The sequence below is a fragment of the Passer montanus genome, unplaced genomic scaffold (assembly GCF_014805655.1).
Source record: "Passer montanus isolate IOZ18808 unplaced genomic scaffold, ASM1480565v1 scaffold9, whole genome shotgun sequence".
NCBI lineage: Eukaryota > Metazoa > Chordata > Aves > Passeriformes > Passeridae > Passer > Passer montanus.
The window spans coordinates 13,218,205-13,240,354 of record NW_024374367.1 but is presented as its reverse complement, the minus strand read 5'-3'; the positions used below and the strand labels follow the sequence as shown (position 1 = coordinate 13,240,354).

Here is a 22,150-nt window from a genome sequence, read left to right as displayed (position 1 = left end):
TAGTAGCTCTCTACATTTTAAATAGGACATATCCCATTTTGAACTTCCACGGACTTGAGATGCCTCTTGGTTTTTAAGGTTATTTTGTTGCAGGAATATTCTAAAGAGCTGCCAGTGGCAGGGCAGGGAATGCTGGAGGAGTCGCTTGCCTTCCTGCAGCAAAATAACAGGTTTGTCACAACTGCAGTAGTACTTGTGGCTTTCAGCAGCACGCGCTGGGAAGAGCCTGCCAGATACCTATTTCAGCTTGTCCCTTTGTGTTCACACTTTGCAACAAATATGTTTAAAAAACACTAAAGGAAAAGTACTGTGTATCAAAAATCTCAGATAAAATAATTCTCTCAAAGAGTACATGCTGCTGGTTTTTTTAACAGAAGTGTGAAAAGTTAATGTTTAAATGTTTAATGTTTTAATTTAAATCATAGACTCATCTACATAGCAGCTAAGTTGCTGTGACTTTTTTATTTTTATTTTTTAATCCTCAAGGTAAAGTTTCTCTGGTCAGAATGGGGAAGTGCTGGTGTTCCTCACACACTGACTGAGAGGGGTTAGCACTGGAGGAGTCTGCAGTGATGAGCACAGAGCAGAATTTTGCCCTGAAACCATCAACTTTGCCAGAAATACTTGGTTTACAGCAATTTGTTTAAAAAGAAAGGGGGGAAAAAAAAGCAGGACAGAAAAAGAGAAGGCATTTTGATCGGGCTTGCTGGAGTGGGGGAGAGCAGCTGTTTGCCTCATGTGTTTAAATCTCTAGAGCTAATATTGAAGTTTCAGGGCAACAAGTGCAACATAACAGAATAAGTAGAAACTAAACCCAGGGAAACAATTGGAAATGCTGCTTGGATGTGGCTTTGGAGCTTGACAGTTTTACAGCTGTGTCATCAGGTTGGCAAAATATTTTGTGGTGTGTGCAAAGAAAAGACTGTTGTGTTGCTGAAATGTTTTTATTTGCCTGATATGTGTAATCTTCCTTTTATAAATTACTAATTTATTTAAGGTGTAACATTAATGGTGCATAATCTCAAGTCACTGAAAGCCTGGAAAATTAAAGTAGACTGAAGGCACAAGAAAGAAATGTACTTTGTGTCAGGCTGAAGTTCGATGAAGCATGGAGAAGATGGAATAGATTATTAAATAAACTTTAAGAGGAGATGGAAAAAGCACCGAAATATCTCATTTTGAAAGGAATTAGTTTACTTGATTATATGCAACTGTATCACACTCAGGAAAGTATAAGACAAATGAAAGCAAAACAAAATTTAATTGAGCTATTATTTTGCAGACTTTGGCTCCGTTTCAGACAGCCTAATCAAATTGCGCTTTTCTCAAATAACTGATGTTAAATGCAGTCTACCAACAGATGTTTAAACAGAGACTAATTGGAAAATCTACATCCTGGGTTTAGCATGTCTAGCTGAAAAAGTTTTGAAATTGCTTTGGAGCAGGGTAGGACGATGACAAGAGGAGCTCAGGTAGTGATGGGTGCTGGAGGGGGGAGCCAGGAGACAGAGATATTTGTACTGGAGCTGATGAGGTTACTGATGCCACCGAGGTCACTGGTGCTGTACTTTGGTACCACTGGCCCCTCAGAAAGTTTTTTCCATCGTGTTGTCCCATGAGATTCACGTTGCAGCTGCGTAGCTCATGCTATTTGCCAGCATGCATGGAGTACGTAATGCAGCAGAGCACATGGATTGAGGGTGTTAAAAGCAGTACAAATTATCAAAGCTGGGCTTCCTTGCCAGTTCTGTCATTGTCTGACATTTTTTAAGCAGTTGCAGATTTAAGTTATTAACCTGTGGTTTATCTCAGTGCTAGGTCTTTTATGGCACATCAGTGCATCCATGTGGACCTCTTGGGTGGGTTTAGCACTGAGGTGAACATCTCAGGCCAGATTTGTCCTGGGTTTAAGTGACAGCCATCCCTGGATGGATTTGGAGCTGAGGGATCCCACTGAAATGTATATAGCTTCCTGCCTCTGATTTTTCTTTCAAATCAGTTTTACACCAAAGTCACTCTAGTAGCAGGAGTCCCTGGAAGTGTTCAAGGCCAGGCTGGATGGGGTTTGGAGCAAACTGGTCTAGTGGAAGGTGTCTCTGCCCATGGCAGGGGGCTTGCAGCTGGATGGGCCACAAGGTCCCTTGCAACCCAAACCACTCTGTGATTCTCTGATTATTTTTTGGTTTTGTGCATTTTGTTGCTGATCTAAACTCTGGGCGAAAGAGTTACTTGTGGTTCACCTCCTGGACTTTGAGCAGTGTCAGTTGAGCAGGTGCAGTGCACATTTCCACATTTGCTTGGAAAATCTTATTCCAAAGACTTTGCTGTCCTAGGGATCAGTATTTTGTGTATTGAGACAGGTAGGAATAGAACTGAAAGGAAGTGGGGTCTTGTTGTGAGAAAGGCAAAAATCAGAACTTCTTGTGAAACATTTCCCATCTTTCACTGGGGGAAAAACCATAGGCATCCACATAGTATGTAATGGGGAGTAGGCAATCTGTAAGAAAAATAATAATGTACATATAAATATATAAATAACCAATTTTACTGGTTGGAACTGTAGAAAAGGCAGATTATATTTTATGGCTTGTAAACATCAGGACAGATATTTCGGGAGAACTGCAGACAGCTGTAATTTTGTGAATGTGCACAAATTACTTGGAAAACAAATATTCCTCTGCCTACACAGCTGTATTCACAACCATGGATCAGAATGCCTTTTGCATGATGCTCACGCCCGGTTCTGTGGAATATAATATGCTCAAATGAAGAAAATGTGATTTAAAAGTGAAGCCAGAATTAATACTTGCTGTGAAAACCTGTATTACTGGCTGAGGTATTGGCACAGGAGTGGATAAACCACTTGAGGAAAAATGAGAACTAACCAGGACATTTATTTGTACTCAGATCAAGAGCTGAATGCTCAAACTTCTGTAAGAGAGATGAACGTGCCCGTGTCTTGCAGAGATGCCTCATGCTGCCTGTGCTACCCTGCAGGGTAAACACTCAGCTGGATTTGATGGCTAGAGAGGTCTGCAGGATTGCATCAGGTCACCGTGGGGAGAAGGGTGTGGGAAGGAGCTGGGGACTTCCCTGGCTTCACAGGGGCTGTGAACCCCCTGAATTTCCCAGCCCTTTTCTTCCCAGTTACCTGCAGCCAGGTAGATGTGCAGAACACAGCTGAATTTATTTGTATTCTGACTGTTCCTTCTGTTTGTCCTTTTCCTTTGTGATAAGGAGTTCCTACAGGAAGGTATGAATAACAGGAGAGAAGGCAAAGAAAATCCCCAAATGTAAAAAACAAAGCCAAGCAAGAAGGAGTAAAGCACGAGTTGGCAAGAGCCAAAGGCCTGGCATGGCTTTTACTTTCAGCTTTGGTGTTTATTCAAAGGCTGTGGATACAGGTTAACTTCCTTGGCTCAATATTTATTGCTGTGTTACTTGCCTTAAACTGGAACAATGAGCGCTTTGTTGATTGGGTTCAGAGATTGTCCCGTTTTATTCTCTCTCCTGCATCCCCCCTCTCTATCTGCATGTTTTAAGCAGTTTATTTTAATTTCAGATTTCTCACCCTCCATGGTGAATTGCTGCTGTGCCACTGGCAGCAGCACTTGAGGGACTATTGTTCATCTTTTCAAAGTGGTGGAAGCACACAGCAGAGCCATTAGCTCCCGTGAAGCTTGACCTTCCTTGATGATATCACACTTTGCAGATTCGGAGCAGGATAAACATTTTAAAGGAGAGGGGAAATATCACACAGGTTATTTTTCATCAGAAAAGGTTGTAGAAATTTCCTGTGCAAGAGTTAAAAAGTAAAAGGGGAAAAAAAAAAGTGCCATAATGTCACTAGTTACCTTTCTGTTTGACAGCCATCAAAGATGTGTCCAGATCAATTAATAGGAGAGGAAATATCTCCTTGCTGTTAACCATGCTGACCCTTGAGCAGACAGTGGAGCAGAAAATCAGTGAAGTCACAGTGCAGTGAATGATGACTGTACAGATTTTCTCCTAATTTAGCAATGGCAATGATTTCAGTGCTGTTAGGAAAGGGCCCATCCTGGACAGTTTCTCAGGCTTCAGTGTTTGGAAAGTGCCCCGAAGGTATTGGGGATTTCTCTCTGGAATAGGAGCATTAACATCATGCAGAACATAGTTCAGATATTTTTAAATCACGTTGTCAGCAACTGCCACTACAAGGGAAGGTATGGTTATGACTTGCATCACTGTTATTTTTTGCTTGGAAAGTGTGCTCATTTTGAGTCCTTCACTCAGCAGTGTCTACCCAGAGGAAAAACAAACCAATTTCTTCTGGGAGAGCTCAGCAATGGTCACAAGGCCAGCTGCAAAATTGTGGTGGTGGTTTGTTACTAATTCTGCAGAAGTGAGGAGAAGGGACCACCCTGTCCTAAATAAAAAAAGAGGAAGAAAAACAAAGCAAAAATAATTTTAAAAGACCTATTCAGTTTGTAGCTTTGATTTTGTTTAAAAAAAAAAAAAAAAGGAAGAAAAACAAAGCAAAAATAATTTTTAAAGACCCATTCAGTTTGAGCAGAAGGGACCACCCTGTCCTAAATAAAAAAAGAGGAAGAAAAACAAAGCAAAAATAATTTTAAAAGACCTATTCAGTTTGTAGCTTTGATTTTGTTTAAAAAAAAAAAAAAAAGGCAGTAAACAGCCTTCATCCTTACCCAGAATGCTGTAATAATTACTGGGGCAGGTTTTCCATTCCTCGTTGCTTTTGCCTCACACCTGTAGGAAGCCTGCTCTTTTGCTTCTGTGCTTTGCCACCGCAGTACTTTTATTTGAAAACACGAGGAAATTCAATTTCCTAACCCGCCTCTCGAGTCAGGGCAGTTCTGGCGACTGAAGAGTTGCAAATGGCTCGTGTGTGAACAGTTCGGGATGGAGCCGCTCGCACGGGGCCATGCTGAGGTGCAGGAGAGGGAAGATAATTGTAAATGTTCTGGTTGGGATCTGATTGACAGCCTATTGTCTGCAGGCAGTGAGTGAAGAATAGGAAATGAGTTAAGTGTAGGGGATCTGGCAGGCTGCAGGCTCTGCTGATGGCAGCTGCTGCACCCAGCCAAGCACCCAGATTCCCAAACCAGCCTCTTTCGAAGGCACCCCAAAGGGACACCCCTCTGTTGGTCCAAAACGTGTGTCAGATGAGGCCATGACTCATTTCTGCTGCTGGGACATCTGGGGTGCCAGGGGTGGTCTCAGCCCCCGTGTTGGGGTGACCCTGTTCAGTGTGTCACTGTGTGTCTGACCCGTTAACGTGGGGGGACAGCAGGGAAGTCCCATGGAGCTGCTGGATGCCTGTGGTCCACAAGCAAAGCAAGGAACGGAAACTTCTTCTCCCCAGCTCAATAAATTTGTCAACGCGAGGTCTCTTTGGTAGTTTTACAGTATCATAATATCTGGGGCTAGTTAAGTGTGTTTTAAAGTTTTCATTATCCCACTTTTTTTCCCTGGAGTGATGCATGCCCTCAGGTGCAGCTACCCATGAAAAGCCCCCAGTGAGCACTTAAATATTACAGAATTGCACGTGCTATAGATAAAAATACCAAACACAAATACTCCATCCCCAATATCTCTGTCTGTATTTTTTTTTTATCTCCTTGCCTATGTGCATTTGAGAAAAAAAAAAGAAAAATCCCAGATTTGCATTGTTAGTGTAGGCTTCCGAGCCAGATTGTACTACAGAGCACACTGATGTGTCTTCCCCTGAGGTATGGAAAGATCTATGTGTGCTAAGCAGGTGTTTTCGTTTGTTTAATTGGAGCTGAGTTTAGCACAATATTACAGATAAATGAATTACACATGTTCAGTAATTCATAGAAAGTGAGTGTTGTTTTGCTTAGACACTTGTCTTCGCATCCAGGTTTGCAGGGAGAGCGTGCTGGCAAAGCGGACTGAGGTCTTTTAAAAACAAAAAAATGTGTGTGCTTGAGCAGGGCCTGATGTCTGGTTGCTAAAACAGCAGTAACTGTTTCACCTTTGTTTAAATCGTAACATTGTACATTTAAATAGTATCCTGTTTTGACGAACTACAAAACCACAGGTCTGAAAAAGAAGCACACAAGGCCTGTGTCAATAGTTGGTGGCATCTCTGGGCAGGAAGCTTTGGGGTGACACGCACTGGTTGTGACGACACCAGGGATGGAGAGACCTGAGAACCACCCAAAGGGCTCTGGAACTTCTCTGTGTGCAGTGCCCAGAGCAGTGAATGCACCTGATGATGACTGTTTGCTTTTACCTGTAGTTTTTGTTATTTTTCCATCTCACTTTTTATTGGGCACCTCAGGCTCAAGCTGCTACAGCCCTTGCAGAGGCACTGCAGGGTGTCAGTGCCCTCAGCCCCTTGTCCCCACTGACGGGTCTCTCAGCAGCAGGACAAGATCCCTGGATCCCAGGAAAGCCTCCCTGCCAGGAGGAGCACAGAGGATGTGCTGGCCCTGCTCTTGCAGGAGCGGCGAGCGAGAGCCACGGGCAGCTCAGAGGTGCTGCCTTTCAAAGGACGAGCAAAACCCATCACTTCTTCTGGGAGTAGTCCCAACCCTTGGCCAGCTTCCAGATGGATAATTCAACTTACCCGAATTTCCTGTGCAGATTCAATTGTAGGCTCTTCTCTCGCTGTCCCCTGCCAGCGCTGTGTGTGACTGCGCTGTGCAGCGTTAAACAACTGTCACGTGCAGCTCCACAGCCCCTGGAGTCGGAGGCACAGCAAGTGAAAGGTTGTTTCAGAACTTGTGATGAACTCTAGGAAGGTATTGTTTGTGCCTTTTCAGTTCGTTCAGTGCTTTGGAGCAAGTTTTTGGATTAAAGGTCTGATTGGAGTGTAGGTCAGTTCTGGTAGTATCAGCTTTGAGGCTGATTTTAAGTGACTTATTCAGGGACATCATCTCTTTTGGACATCCTCACCTTCAAGTCTCCTGATAAGTGAAATTAAGGATGTTTAGCTGCATTCTACATTCATCTGGGAATTAGTTAATGCATCACCAGTGGAGATCTTGTGTATATTCCTTCCCACTCATCAGCAATAGCTTCCCACCAGCCTCCTGCCAGGTCATTCCCCTCTGTGGGCTATGACAGAAGGGTCTTGTATGGCAGGAGCTGCACTGACAGCAAAAGCAGCAGCCCTGGCACACACAGGTACCCATTTGGAGCTGTGCTTAGCAGAACCTCTATCCTAGGATGGATCCAGCAGGTCTTGGCACATCAGCCTGCCTTTCTAAAGGAAGCCAAAGGCACGAGGCGAGGCGGTCTGTGATCTGGGAAGTGCTCTGGGTTAAATGGAGCCACCACAGTAAATCACAGTTGAAAGTGAATTGGAAGCATTTAAAACTGTTACTTCTTTGAGGCTTTTCCTGCTGCACTCGTCGGTATGGGATTGTTCTGCAGGAGGCTCCTGGGAATTAATGTGTGTCCAAACCCAGCAGTAATCTCAGAAGGTTGTGGCGGGGTAATCTATAAACTTTTAATTAGATATATATATAGCTGACTAAGTAGCTTGAAATCTCTTTAAACTCTTTGTTCATGAATGTATATTAAAAAGTGCCCATCCCACATGCACACACGCACAAACACACACCCTCTTCCTTCCTTCCTTCCTCGTTTTACACCCACTTCCAGCAAGGCTGTGGCTTGTGGCATCCGTCCTTGTGCTGAGAGCCGTGGCCAGAACTCCCCACGGGGGTGGCCCAGCCAGGGCTCAGCTGGACACTGAGCCCCCCCTCTGCTGTCCTCCCACTGTGTGTCCAGTGTCACAGGACAGTCCAGAAGCTGATAACTGTGACTGTGTTTCCCACTTGATGTGCAGCTCTTTTGGGAGGTTGATTCTGCAGCTTCAAACACTTTAATGAGATGCAAATTGTTTGTGATGCTGCCTTACTAAATGTATTGTAATTTTAAAATCATTTGCTTGTTAATTGTATTTAAATAGCTGCCACTTAGACAAGCAGAAAGTTTCCAGAAAGATAAATTGGTTGGTTTTTTTTCTTTTTTACTGTGTTTGAAAGCAGCCCCGATGACTTTTCATGGCTGCTTTGGTACAGCACATTCCAAATGGCAGAGTGCCCTGGCCTCACTCAACTCCTGGTCCTCAAAGCACAAATACTCACTCTGTCACCTTTCTGCTATGGAACCATAGTCCCCTCAGAGGGTGGCACAGTTGAGTGAGTGGCTGGAGATGTTCAGAGTGAAGATCACTTATATTTTCCTCCACACAGCCAAGTCGGATCAGCCTAGGTCAGATTTTGGGGTGTGTGATTTGAATGCTGCTATTGCTGTGCATACAGGATTTGAAAGAATCCTGAAAATTCAGAGGATGTACGTTTTTAGGGATCTTTGAAATTCCCAGCCCATTTTTGTGTGGATATCTGACTGCTGGGCAGCTGAGGTAAGGTCACCTGTCCTCAGCACCTTCAGGGCTCTGTCTTCTACACGTTGGATTAAATGGCAAAGTTTCTCTTGGCTTCAGCTGAGCAATATGAGGCTCCTACTGACCTCAGTTCAGCTTGGTTTAGAGCTGATTTTGATCCCACACCATTGCTAGCTTTGGCATGTAGCAAGCTACACTGTGTCATTTGTATTTTATTTGTGTTTGAAATACTGTCCTGGAAAACGAAAAATAATATTTCCATATCAGTTCATTCTTCTTGTGTTGGCTGGAGGATCCCACCCTGCCAGGACTCCTGACTCTTGTTTTCCAGCTTCTCCATATTCAGCACTGGACCCTCATTCCCATTCTGCCTTGTTTTCTCAGTGATGTCTCATATTCCCTCTGTTTTCTGTTTGCATCTTTGTTGTGCGGCAGGATCAGTAATAATAGTTAATAATTAGCAGCTCAATAGCACTCTTCACCTTCAAAGCAATTTTAGGCATTAAATCACTCAGTTCTCCTGGCACTATTACAATATTGACTTGTTACTTCACCAGTGTCATTGAGGCAGCAAAAGCTGTGTTTTTATGGAGGCCAAAGTGGGGTCATTTTTTTTTTTTAGAGTATAAAATTGGCAAAAAATAAAATTTTCTCTGAGGCTGACACTTCGTTTGCCAAATTTTAGCATAGAGCCAATTTTTAAAGCTGAGTAATAAACACCTGAAAAGTTCTGGTTTATAATGGCAGTGCTGAGAAGCCATTAACCGAATGGCTCCACTATAGCGCAAGAAAACCCTTAAATTGTCAAAAAGACCTGTAGAAACTGGACAGAGGCTTAGCAAATGTGAATTCTGCTGTGAGTCTGGAGCTGAGAGATGCAAAGGCAACCTGTGGAGACTGGTAGCACAGATCATTAGGTGTGTCCCTTGTCCATCACAGGGAAAACGGTCCTTTCCCAGGTGTGTGATGGAGCGAGGTGAACATCCTCTCCCAGGTGAGCATCTCTCCAGGTTTGTCAATCCACAGGGAGAAAGAAGGTGAGGAGCAGCAGTGGGGATGGAGCTCCAGGGCAGCAGAGAGCAAAACCTGGGACAACAGCGAAAGCCTGGGGCAAGGAAGGAGTTGAGGGATGCAAGGTGGCAGAGGGGATTTGGGATGAAATGCCATGGGGAGGGATGCAGGGTGAGGAGCCTGGGCAGCAGCAGGTGCTCTGGGGGGCACTGGAGGGAGACCAGCAAGGAGGAACCAAGCCCTGGAGAAGCCCTGCTTGGCTCATTCTCTCCTGGGCCTGTAGAGTGTATTTCTGCACAGATTTTCCTGGAAGTGAGGGCAGCTCTGCTTGCTTCTGCCTGTGACCTGCAGCTTGCTGGCAAACTTGGATGCAAATGCCACATCCCAGACGAGCATCCTGGGTGCAGATGGCTGGGTTCAAGGTATCAAAAGCCACCTCCCCAAGGCAGCACACACAGCCCGTGGCCCCTCTGCCCTTCCCAGCACAGAGGGGAAGCCAAGCTGTAAGAGCAATGTAGTAAAACAGCAAATTGACCAGTAAAAGAAATCAGTAAATGAAGGGAACAGCTATTAATATGCCAAGCCAAGATGTGTAATTATACCCTAGGACTTTTCCAAACTAATACATGTTAAAGGTGTAAACCTATTAAAGGAGAGATTTTTCTGTACAGGGAACTTACGTAGATAGAAGGATTTACACTGTATTTTATTCTTGTATTATAAGGTATAAGGAACATTTGAGCAAATCCAGTCATTCCTATTATTACAATATCATACGTTTTTCATACCATTTTATGCAGTCCTTCAAAAACTTTGGCACTAATTCTCTTTATATTGTTAGAAATTTTCTTTTAAAAACAGAACTCTTTTTCTCAAATAGTTAATTAGATTTTGAACTTCAAATACAGTACTTTTTTTTTTCCTCCCAAGAATAGGGGTGTTAAATCCATTGTGCTGGCCAAATTACAGTTTGGATAGTTACATTCTCTCTGCTTAATCACCCTGCAATTTCAGTCGAGTGAAGGATTTGGTGCCTCAGGTGTCCTGAATTCCTTCAGGGCTCTGCGTGGTGAAGTTGCTGCCACCCTCCACCCCAGAAGTGACTGTGTTTGAGGGCAGAGAATTTTTGTCTGCTTCCAGAGATCAATTTTTCTAGTATTCCTCTCCTGTTACACACTTTGCAGTGAATTTGTGCTTTTCCAACCCAAAATCTGCAAACTCATTTGAGGGATTTCTCTTGCTACAGGAAGCTAATTTTTTTGTCTTTAAGGGACCACAGAATAATTATTTTATTTACTTGTTTATCTTTTGCTGTGATGGGTGCAGCAAAGGAACAGGTCCTGGCTATCACACCACATCCTCTCCAGCTCCAAGACCTGCTGCCTCTCAGCATCCTCTCTTTCCTTGTGGCTCAGGGTAGGGGAGGGGAAAGGATTGGAATAAGCAGCAGCTGGATTTGGGTAGGAAATGTTGATGGGTCGTAACCCTTGCTCACAGACAGGAGCTGCGTTTGCCTGGAGAAGGGAAGCCGGAGGGAGGACGCTGTCCTTGAATTGAGTTTGGGCCAGTTTGTTCGGAATGAAGGGATAGATCGTGGCACTGCGCTGTGAAGGGCTGGAGTGAAGTACAAAGGAAAAGCCCAGAGCACGCAGTGAGCCCTGCTTAGTGATGCACAAAGGACTCTGAGCCGGGGGGATGACCCCAAGGGATCGGGGAGCAAAGTCCTGTGGCTGGGCTGTTTGCTTAGCCAGCACGGCCGCCTGTGTCTCGCCTGTGTGAAACCAGATGTGCACCATCAAAATGACTGACGTGGCCAAAGGCCAGGGGATGGCCGTGCTGAGGCTGGGGCTTCTCCTGCCCTGCAGTCTTGTTTTCCCAAAACAACAACACCTCCTCCTCCCCTCCCATTCCCCATCCTGCCAGGCTTAGTGAGGGGTTGCTCCTGACCCAGAGGCAGCGAGGAGGAGAAGCAAACTGTGGCATCACAGGGTGGTGGTCATGAGGACATGTCCTCACCAAGCCCTGCTTCCTAAAAAGCTCTTTTTCCATGTGCATTTGATTCCTGGAGTCACAGTGCTTTTTCTAGCAGGAGCAGAGATCCCAGTGCTGCTTCCAAACTCCATCCCTGTGTCACAGCTTTTCTGTGCACTCCTATCTAACCTCGAGGGCTGTTGGCTGAACACCTCTTTAGGAAATAATTTGGGTTGTTTTGTTACATATATCAACTTAACTGTTCTGCTTTTTCAAGAAGAGAAAAAGCTTTTCCCTTGGCTGCCTTCTTTAAAAAAATTAAAAATAGCTTTTGAATATTGGAAGAAAACTTGGAACTATGAGCCAGCTAAATAAACTGTATCATGAAACCTTGGGGACCACTGAAATAGGAACAGTGGCCCATTACTGCTAAGAAGGTGTTTTATTGAAATATATTGAAAATACTCCGATACGTGTTCCCTACAGAGTGAGTGAAAAACGATGATGCCCAGTGGTGATAGAGGGTGTTCTCACAGGAGTACCAGAATAGAGAACTCAGCACTCCTGGACTGTGAGCACAATGGTCTGATAGGTGTTCTTACCTAAAGGGACCCGCAGTTAATCAGTTTTATTTTCATTTATATCTCTGGTGATACATTTGTGTGTGTAGGTTGGGTTGTTGTGGAGGCAGACCCAGGTTTTTAAAGAGGATCCTTTGTGAGTGAGGTGAAGCATTAAATCTTCTGATGAGAGAGGCAGATTACCAGGAGAGGGCAGTGCTTCCAGCAGTGCATTCCACACCAGCCCCAAACTGGGGTGATCCAGCCCAAAACACCCAGCTGGGGAGCCTGGGGTGGCTCAGCCCTCCACCCGCCCGCCTGCACTGCAGCACGGGCAGGAGATGATCTGGGGTGGCCAGGAGTTCACTGGTTAATACTTAACAGGCAAAAATGTCTTTGATTGACATTTGTTTTGTTGATGTTTCATTCTGTGGTTTTTTTTCTTACCATGGCAACTTTAACATCACGACAAAACACCTACTTTTCCTCTTGGAGCCATCGCTGTTGTCATGCCCAGTGGGTTATTTTGGTAGACAGGGCTTGTTCTTTTCAAGTGGAGGTGTTCCCATCTCCTACCAGATACCACCTCCAGTCTTTCCTGTCCTAAGAAGGTTTTCTCTGTGTGAAGGTTGTGTTTCAACCCATAGCAAAAAAAAAAATTAAAATGGAGTTTCAGTGGAAACTGCAGCATTTCCTCTACTGTACGTGACATAAATGTCATCTCACATAATTAAGGAAAGTAACTGAGAACAGTTAGTGGTGATTACCTCTCAATATATTGTGTACTTTGGGGCAGAAAAATAAATTATGAATAATGCCCAAGCATACGTGGAACAATTTGCACACTGTGTTGTGAGTGATGCAGACCTGCTGGTAGAAGAGTGTGCTAATAAATTTTACTTTGTGGCGGAAACAAGAGATTACAGTTTATTAGGAAAGGAGATGGCAATTTATTAAGATCAATCAAATATGAATGCACAGCAAAAATGATGCCATACTTATTTATTTATTTGTCTAGAAGCATGGGGGGAGCAATTATATAAAATTTGTTGTTTACCTGTGATGTTTGATTCATTATTAATATTTTTATGTTTAGAGGGAACCATAATTTTGCTGAAATGTCTTCCATAACTCCTGTACAATCATATTCATAACTCACCTGAATGTTGACACATCCTGCTGTGTATATATAAATTAACTAGTAACACTGGCATTATAAAATGATGCATTAAATGAAGATGTGAATGGTAATTTAAAGCATGCCATGAAGTGAAATTTAAACCATTGTGCAACACTGAGAGGATTTAAAGAGCCTTGTTCATGCAGAATTTGCAGGGCCAGTAAGAAAAATGACAGTTTCACATCAAAAAAACAGAAGAGTAACAGAGACACAAGGATTACCAAAATGTTAATTGCTTTGGTGTTCTGTTTTGTTAGACACCATCAGCCTAAAAATCACATTTCTTCCTGAAGATATTTTACCATGAGGGCATTAGCTGAGATTATTAAAAATGACCCAAAAAAACTGTTTACTTTGTCCTTTTTCTCAGCACTTTGTGGGTTGTAAGTTTCACTGTTTCCTGTTTAGTCAGTTGTTTTCCCCATTTGTTTTTGTAGGTCTTTCAAACAGCAACAAGGGAAAATGAAGCATTCTCAAAACAGGAAAATATGATTTAACCCCACAAAAATGGGCCTGGGGATCCAGGAGTGGGAATAGTATCCGAGATGGCCTTTTTCCCTCAGAACTGCAAACAGCAGTTTGGTTTTTAAGCAGCCCATGGCTGCAGTCCGAGTGCTGAGCAGCCTGGTTTGGCTGAGCAGCTTGGTTTGCCTTGGCCAGGCTTGGCGTGGCCCCCTGGGCAGCTGGGCTCCTCTGTGCCACAGAAGCACTGGCACCCAAGTTCAGCTGAATTACTCCCAAATTTCTGTTTGGGAAGCAGGGCACAGGATTTGGCCCACTACCAGAGTGCAAAGTGGGACCTGTTTGGCCGTGCCTGCCCAGGAGAACATCTCAAGGACTGAGTGCAGATGTATTGCTGTTTTAGGCAGAAATTGCCTCGTATTAGGACTAGACATAAAATTGACTCATTTGGGGCAGGTTGACTCTGGTTAGAGAAGATTGCATTTTGTGGATGTCTTGTTTTCTTCCCTGCCCTGCAGGCAGCTGAGGCTTTTCTGTAGGCAAGTCTGAGGTCTCTGCATGGATAGGTACCTGCAAAAGTCTGTGAATAAAGTGTACATGTAAAATAATGGCATAGCAAAATCATTTATTCCACTATGCTTGTCGTAACTCATGATCTATTCCTCTCACTTGGACTTTAGAGCTTAGTATCCAGTGATAATGTTCTTTCACCTAGGTGAAAGATACCACCACCTAATATGGATCAGATCCCATGGGCACACAGTGCCAAATAGCCATCTAGCCTGCCACGCTCTCTCCCAGTTACTTTTAATGTATTACTTTATGTGTTCTGTTTTGAATATCCCTGTCTGATGGTCTCTGTCTGTGATGACTCTTTGTAATTGAATGGAATTAAAGTGGGAGTTTATGGTTCTTCATGGTCTTTTAAAATATTTTGCTGGCTTAGAAATGCATTATATTTCATGGTGACCTTGCTTAACAAGTGCTACCATCTCTGTTACTAAGGCTGAAGTTTTTAGCCCAGAGCAGATGTTGGCTGAGCTTGCAGGTATGAAGCTTTTATATGAAAGGGTATAAAACGCTTTAAAAATACGGCTTGCAGGTTCTGTGGCCAGCACGCAGTGCTTAGACAGCACCTTTAAATTTTCAAAGTGTTTTGCAAATATTGGTCCATAGAAAATCCTGAAACAAGTCATATTAACCCCGTTTTGCAGATGAGGAGGCAGAGATGTCAAGGCCATTGACTGCCTTGAAATGGTGCAGGCCACTGCAAAGCCAGGCCAGAAACACTGCAGACTGAGCTCTCAGAGAAAGAGGTGTCCTCAACATCAAAGACATTAAAAAAGAATTAAAGCCACCAAAATTGCTAGGTGACTTGCCCAAGGCTGGGGAGAATTGTCAGTGCCAGAGCCAGCACTGTGCTTTTGCTTCACATGTAGCTCTCACAGTTTTGGGCTTGCATTGACACATTACACTTTTTCTTTGCCCCTGGAAAGAAGAGAAATGCCTTGAGCAAAGTGGTAGGCTTCATAGAATCCCCTTTTTTTATAAATAGAGTAATGCACAGCTTGGCTCACAGGCGTGTGATGAATTGGTGACCAGGGCAGGAGGGCACTGGCCTGGGATTGAGCTGTGTGCCTGGGTATGGTGATACTGGAACATAAGAACTGATGATGTGAGATTGGGATTGAGGCTTGTCTGGGTGAGAAGATTCTACTGAGCAAAACAAGATGGATCAAAAGATTTTCCAGCTAGGATCTGTAGAGCATCCCCTGATGATCTGCAGAGACTGCCTGGGCACGTAGCCCCCTGCTCATTTTGGCTACAGAGTTGGTCAGGGTGTGTTAACACTCAGAGCCTTCCTAACGCTGCTCCTTTGCTGTCGGGGCTGCTGGGAACGCTGCCACAGCAACTCTCTTAGAAATACAGCAGGAAGGAGGAGGTGGTCCACAAGAGAACTGTTGAAAAGTTTAAGTCTGTGTATTCTGTCGTGTATTTCCCAAAGCAATCCAAGTTCCTCGAGATTACTTTGAAGTGCGGGACAGGAAGGATTTCTCTTAAGCACAGGTGATAATTATTACTAGCGTGTTGCATGCTTTATGGTTTATGTTATTGCTGAGCTCCCAGTGTGTCGGGGGCTGTGTGTGTACGTGTGTGCTTAACTCTGCACAGATATAACACGGATAAATCCTGGCTGTTCCCATGCCCTGTCTGTGCTGACCTGCTCAGGGTGTCCGTGCCCCTTTAAGAGGCAGGCACTTTCTGATTCATGTAGGCTGTTTCTGGCAGATTTAGGGTCTTGCAAAAGATGCCCTTAGTCCCTTATTAAATATTCATAAGAGGGTGGGGTCACATTTTTGTGACCTGAAAAAAATCCCATTAATAAATTTGTTATCTGACACGAAAACACTTTAGGGTGGAAAGCAATCCGTATTGCATCCCATTTAACATCAGATCACAAGTTGTCAGTAAATTGGGTCCTTTGTCTTTGCTTCTTGTGAGGTTCTTCAGCAGCATCACTAATGGGGCTATTGTCTGACAGCCCCGACTCCTGCAAATAACGGGAGGTTCTGCTGGGAACGGTGTAGGGCAGCTTCTGTCTGCTCTTGTGCTCGCACGTGAAGTAACTGAGGAGTTACTCTCTGCATCAATTTTGTCTTCAGAAACTATGTGAAAAGGTAAAAAAACTGTAATTGAAATAAGGGGGGAGAGGTTTTACCAGATATTGCTGCCTGAGATGAAGTAGTTGGACTCGATGATCTCTGTGGGATCCAACTCAGCATATGCTATGGATGGGAGCTTTTTGGGGAAGGGAAAACAGGGCACCAGGTCTGTGGCAATCCCTGGGTTAGAGAGAGCGCACGAACAGGGGGTCGAGTTGGGTGCAGTCTGGACAAGCATTTCTTGGAGCTCGCCCGCCTGAGTTTGTGAAGCTTTTTCTGAGTGAGGCGTACCCCACGTTTGAGTGGTGCCCCGGACCCAAACACACAGCGGCTTTGGGCGCACGGAGGGCTCGGCTGCCGTGGATGTCCCCGGGCAGGGCTGGCAGGGGGACACGGGTACCGCTGCTCCCCAGGCGCGGCCGAGGGAAGAAGGGGAGATGCTCCCCTCCGCAGGCCGGGCGCTCTGCCCCGTTTCGGTGCAAACTCCCGCCAGAAGCACCTTGTGGTTGTTTCTTTATTATTCTCAATTCTATTCTCCGACACCGAAATCGCGGGGTTGTGCGGCAGAGCTGTCGGGCAGACAGCAGGAGAGCGACAGCCACTTTCCGCGGGAGACGAGAAAGTTGCGGGGCGGGCAGGAGGCTCCCCCGGAGCGCTTCCAGCGCGCTGTGCCGGCGCTTTCCCCCCGCCCCGCGGCCGCGCCGGGGTCCGGGGGGGTGTCCAGATCGGGGGCGGGAGGCCCGCGCAAAGTGGCGGAAAGAGCCGCGGCGGCCTGGAGGAGCCGCGCGGTCCCGGTTCCTCCGCGGGAGGAGGAGGGAGGGAGGGAGATAGGGAGGGACAGCGTGAGCGCCCCGCAACTCGGCGGGGTTTTCAGAAGTGATGAGCGGAGCGTGTCGCCTGGCGCCTGTCGTGACAGTGGCGGGTGCGCGTAGCCGGGCGGGCTGTGCCGCAGCGCTGGAGTTGGGAAGAGCGAGGAAAGAGGGAAAGTGCACGGAGCCGGATAAAACACAGTGTCAGGTTTAAATGTCAGGAACCGGGATCGCTGAATGGATTCGCCAGTCAATTTACCAGGGGGAAATTAAGTGAGTGAGCTTTGTTTTTGACATTGACTGGCGCTGTGAACCCCGGCGGGATGGATGTAACGGGATCGCGGCGCAGCCGGGCTCGGTGTCAGCCTTGCAGTGCGAGTGAGCTGAAATTTCGAGGGTGGTGGTGGCGGGGAGGAGGGAACCCTTAGGAAGTGGGTGGTAAGTTTAGAGCAAAGTGCATATACACTCTTCCTCTCTGCAATTAACTCCTTCAAAGCCAGCTGGTTTCCGAAGGCGGTGAGAGTTGTGTCCTTGTGCTGGTGGCAGGGAAAAGCCCCTCGCTAACGCGACACAGTCCTCTCGGTGCGTGTGCCGCCGTTCGACACGCTACCATTTCAGATTTTTAAATAAAAACAAGTTTGGTGGCAGGAAGTGTGAATCATTCAGGGTGACCAAGATCTGTTTATGAAAACCAAACGGTTGGATTTATTCTAGCAGTGAGTGTTGAGTTGTGAACTACAATAAATCGCTGAAGTTTATTTCTAATAAAAAGCGACTTGCATACACTAGTTTGCCTTTTTATAAATAAACTTAAATGTTAAAATCTTTTCCTTTTATTTGGGTCACAGCTGATTCTCATGCCTGATGCTCCCGGACCCAATCCTGGAATGCCTTGTGCATGTGCAGTAGCTGTAGTAGGCGAGGAGGCTCTTCACCCTCCTCTCCCCCCGGAGCTGTAAGCACCCTGCCTGCTAAATTATTTTTTACCAGATCGAACCCCTCGTAAGTGTGTTTAATGTGCAGAGCTTTCAGGCATCTCGCACATCTTTTACACCAAGTTGAAAGGCATTTCTGTTTGCTTCTAAAAGTCACGGCTACAACACATGTGCACATGTGCATATGTCATTAGAGCGTGCTTCTGTCTGGTAAAGAAATGGCTTTTGTTGATTGTATATTTATTGTAGTAGCAGCCTAGGAAGTCTCTAAATGCAGGCTCTGTCCTCTCCTCGCAGCCAGCGGAAAATCTGCTGTCAGAGGGCTTTCAGTGATCTCCTGTGGCTACGTCCAAAAAATTTCATTGATAAGGCTGCAGAGATGAAACCCGAGTCCTGCCTGAACAGAGTAGCTGCCTTGGCCTAGACTGTGATAGAGCTGAACTGCAAACTGATTGGTCTGACACTTTATAATCAAAGTTGATTTATTGTTCATTAGTAGTGCATTAGCCCTTTCAGGCAAGACAGTTATTTGTGTAGTGGCCTGTCAAACAAAAGACCGCTAGCACCTGTCATTTCTAAACCATGAGATAAGCAAGGAGATATTAAGATAATGCAAATAGGAATACAGTGGAATGAGGTAAAGTTCTAGCAATTTCTCTGTAAGAAATATTGTTTTATTTAACGTGCTCATGCTTAGCAAATAGAGGAGCTGGATTATACAGTGGAGGGGTTCCCCTGCACCAGGACTGTCAGGAGGAGAAGGCGCTGGGAATGAGCTGGGCATCCGTGGCTTGTGGTTTCAGAGCACCTCGGAGGTGAGGAGGTAGTTGGGGCAGATAATGAATTGGGGAAAGCCAGTCACTGATACAGAAGGAAGATGTAAATGCTGTTTTGTAGCCTTAATTTAATTTTGTTTGATTTTGGTTTTCGTGTGAGAACAAGACTGAGGCACTTTTTGTGCTTTTTTCCGTGACTCCTTCCTCCTCTTCCCAATGGACAGATGTCATAAAAGGATGCTCTTACTGGCAGGGGTTAATTATATGAAAACTTGATGACATCACAGCAGAGCTGTGAGAATGTCAAAATACATCTGCTGCCATATTCAGACATATTGCTCTCCCTCCTCTCCCCCTGTATCAGCTCCCCTCCCCTCTCAAAAGGGAATGATCTCATGACATAAAACAGAAAACAACACAAGTGTCAAAAGAAAACAAAATTAGTGAACTTTTGTCTGCCACCATAGAAACGAGGATTAACTTATGTTATTCCAGAGCATGGAATGGAGACTATCTGCATGAGGATATATAGTGTATTGTCTTCTGTGAATTTTCATTTGACAGGGATTTTGGAGGCTGTGATCTTAATTAAATCTCAACTGACTCAAATAATGCATCTAAAGGCATGCAGTGTTGCGTAACCTTGCTGAGTTGGTAAACCATAAATCATCAGAAAGCTTATGATAGGAAGGGCTGCTTTGAAATTTTTTTTGTTTGCTACAGTTGGTTTGTTTTTTTTTCTGAGTCTTGTTTAACATTCACTTTACTGTGCTGTGCCATTGTGCCCTCCCTTTTCTAAGCACTGTTATTTTTGCTTTAAAAGAAAAAAAAAGCTCTGAGACATGCTCTGACCAGTCACTCAGCTGAACTAAAGAGAAGTCATAAATACAATGGGATTGACAGGGAAGAAATAAAATCCCTGTGCTGTTTTTGCAGGCACCTCAGTGCTCAGAGGAAGGTGTGGGTGCCTCACGTTCTTCTGGGGCTGGACGAGCCCTGCACACATTTTAGGAGTGTAGCTCTTAACCCCACGCTGAAATTTGTGCTGGGGTTGAGCAATGATCAGACCCCACGGTAGAGGGGTCACAGATGGATGACTGCCCTGATGGACGGTGGGCTCTGATGTTCGTGAGAGTTGAGTTGGTTTTAGCTGTGTGCAGGGAAGAAAAGGGTTGCAACAGTTGTGTGGAGAAGGATGAAATGGATTTTTAGGCATTGAAAGCGAGGTAGGGCAGTCAGAATGATTTCTTATGCACCGTTTTAACCTGACAGTGCTCAAGCACCCTTGTTGCTTGAGAATGAAGTTGTTTTTAAAATCCTGAAATTATCATTTCAGTGCAAAATGCCTTGGTTTCTGTGTCTGTGATTACATGCTCCGGCAGCTGAAGAAAGGTAAGGGGAGAAGGATTTTTACATTCAGAAGTTTAAGGAGTTTCAAAAGCTCCTGTGCTTTTCTGCGCTGTATTTCTTAGTCTTTTCAGAGCTGCTGTAGACAAATGTGAGCTGGGAGGACGCAGCACTTGGATTTACTTTCTGTAAAGGTTTCTCAGTAGCAGGATAACTTATTTGATGTTGTTTTTCTCCCCTCTTTGCTAGGGAAAAGCGGTAGCAGGGGTAGTTTTATCAACACCTGCAGAACTAGATTGTGGGAAAGTCCTGACACCATAAGCTAAATTTGTTATTGTTTGGTGAAAGGCTTGGCCGGTTTTAAGCAGTTTGTTTGTTTTATTGAAAGCAGAACTGCATTACTGGAAACTACTTTGCTGTAGTTCAGTTGAAATGTTCTGTCCTGTTTTGTTTTTATAAGGTGCTTACTTGTTCAGCTTCGCTTTCCAGTTAAAAGGAAAGGGGGAAAAAAATCCACCATATACTCATCTGCAGATTGAAGTGGCTGTGTAGAGATTGGGAGAGAAGCAGCACTGGCAAATATCTCTGCCCCGGCCTTTTTTTCTTCTATTTTTTTTTTCCTTTTTAACCTTTCCAGCGCGGTTTCCTGCGCTAGCAGGAGGATCTATAGTCTGTATTGAAGTTGAATGAATGTTATAGAACCCAGACTGAATATTGAACAAATAAGTGGAATTGCTAATTGTTCTGTGCACTAGTTTCGGACGGATTTGCCTTCATTGATTAGGTAAGATGCTCTGTTATTTGGGAGGGACAACAACCCCTCCTCCCCAAACTGACAACGGGTTTTAATTTTTAAGCTTTATCTTGCCCTTAAATCTGAAACATCATTGTTCAAATAACTGAGAACAAGGTAAACCAACAACATCAAAAAGGTCGGCTTCTGTGATTTCTCAAGGGCTTGTTATTTTGTACTTTCCAATTCTATTTGATGTCTTGACAAAACAAGATGACACAAGGGAGAATACATTAAATTTTGATTTTCGTCTAACCTGTTACAGTAGTGGCAGCTTAATTTCTTTTACTTTTTACCGAAGACGGCTTTTTGCACAATTACTCTAATTGCCACGCCACTTTATGAGAAGGTTTCTTTGCGGGTTTCCCATTTGCCTTGATTTTGTGAGGCATTTTTTTGAACGTGCTTTGACCTTTAACACGGCGAGCTGGCTGGTTGGAGTGCGTCTTCATTAGAAGTAAATCAGTGAATGGCAAAATTGTCAAAGAAGCAACTGATGTTTTCTCATTAGAATCTAATTTGCACCGTTGTGCTTAGCTGTGATGTTCAGCTGTAGGTGTCTGCCATAGGTGTGAAAACCTGCACATTTTTAAGCAAATAAAGTTTACAACTGTTATCAAGGCGTCACTTGGAACCAGAGTGGTAAAGCCAACCCAAGTGTTTAAGCAGAGCTCTGGTTTGTGTGGGAAATAAACAGCATGATTTAACCAGGTGGATTTTTTTTCAAGAATCAGTAATTTTTTTTCAACTGGCCACGACAATGTACGTCATCTCAAGTGCCCTGGGTTTGAAGAGCAGGCAGCTATGGATTTGATTCTTGCAGGAGAAAATAGCCAGGGATGTGGAGAGGGCTCATCCTTCCTAGAAATCTATTGGGAGTTGCGGTTCTTTAAAATCTGCCCTAAGAAAAAAAAAAAGAAAAAGCCCCTCTGTATAACACTTCCCTTTCAGTCACATGAAATTCTGGGCATATTAAATGTTGCTGGTTCAAGCATGGTCTTTTATTATTTAATTAAGCTCTCCATAACGTATGTATGAATTAATACACAAATGTAAGGAGTGACACCATGATCATTCTCAGTATATTAAGGGTGTTTGGGAGAGAGGGTTTCAAGGGGTTTTCAAGGGCTTTAGGGGTATTTTGGATGTTTCTAAGCAGGATTGCTTTTGGTTTATTTGAGGCTTTTTTGGCAGAATATGTTGATCTAACATTTCCCTTCCTAAACTCTGGAAAAAATTGCTGGGTTTTTTCCCTTTTTT

General features: G+C 44.5%; 1 protein-coding gene across 16 annotated transcripts in view; it reads left to right on the top strand.

The window, feature by feature from the left end:
- Nucleotides 1–22,150, top strand: part of FOXP1 (forkhead box P1) — a 380,068-nt gene that overhangs the window by 276,949 nt on the left and 80,969 nt on the right. Inside the window, exon 1 of one of the 16 annotated variants that reach the window (XM_039733881.1) lies at nucleotides 17,289–17,312. The exons of the other annotated variants lie outside the window; for them this stretch is intronic. The gene's annotated coding sequence lies outside the window, so the exon portion shown is untranslated. Of the gene's footprint in view, nucleotides 1–17,288; nucleotides 17,313–22,150 lie in introns of those variants that run through there. 16 annotated transcript variants of the gene reach the window in all.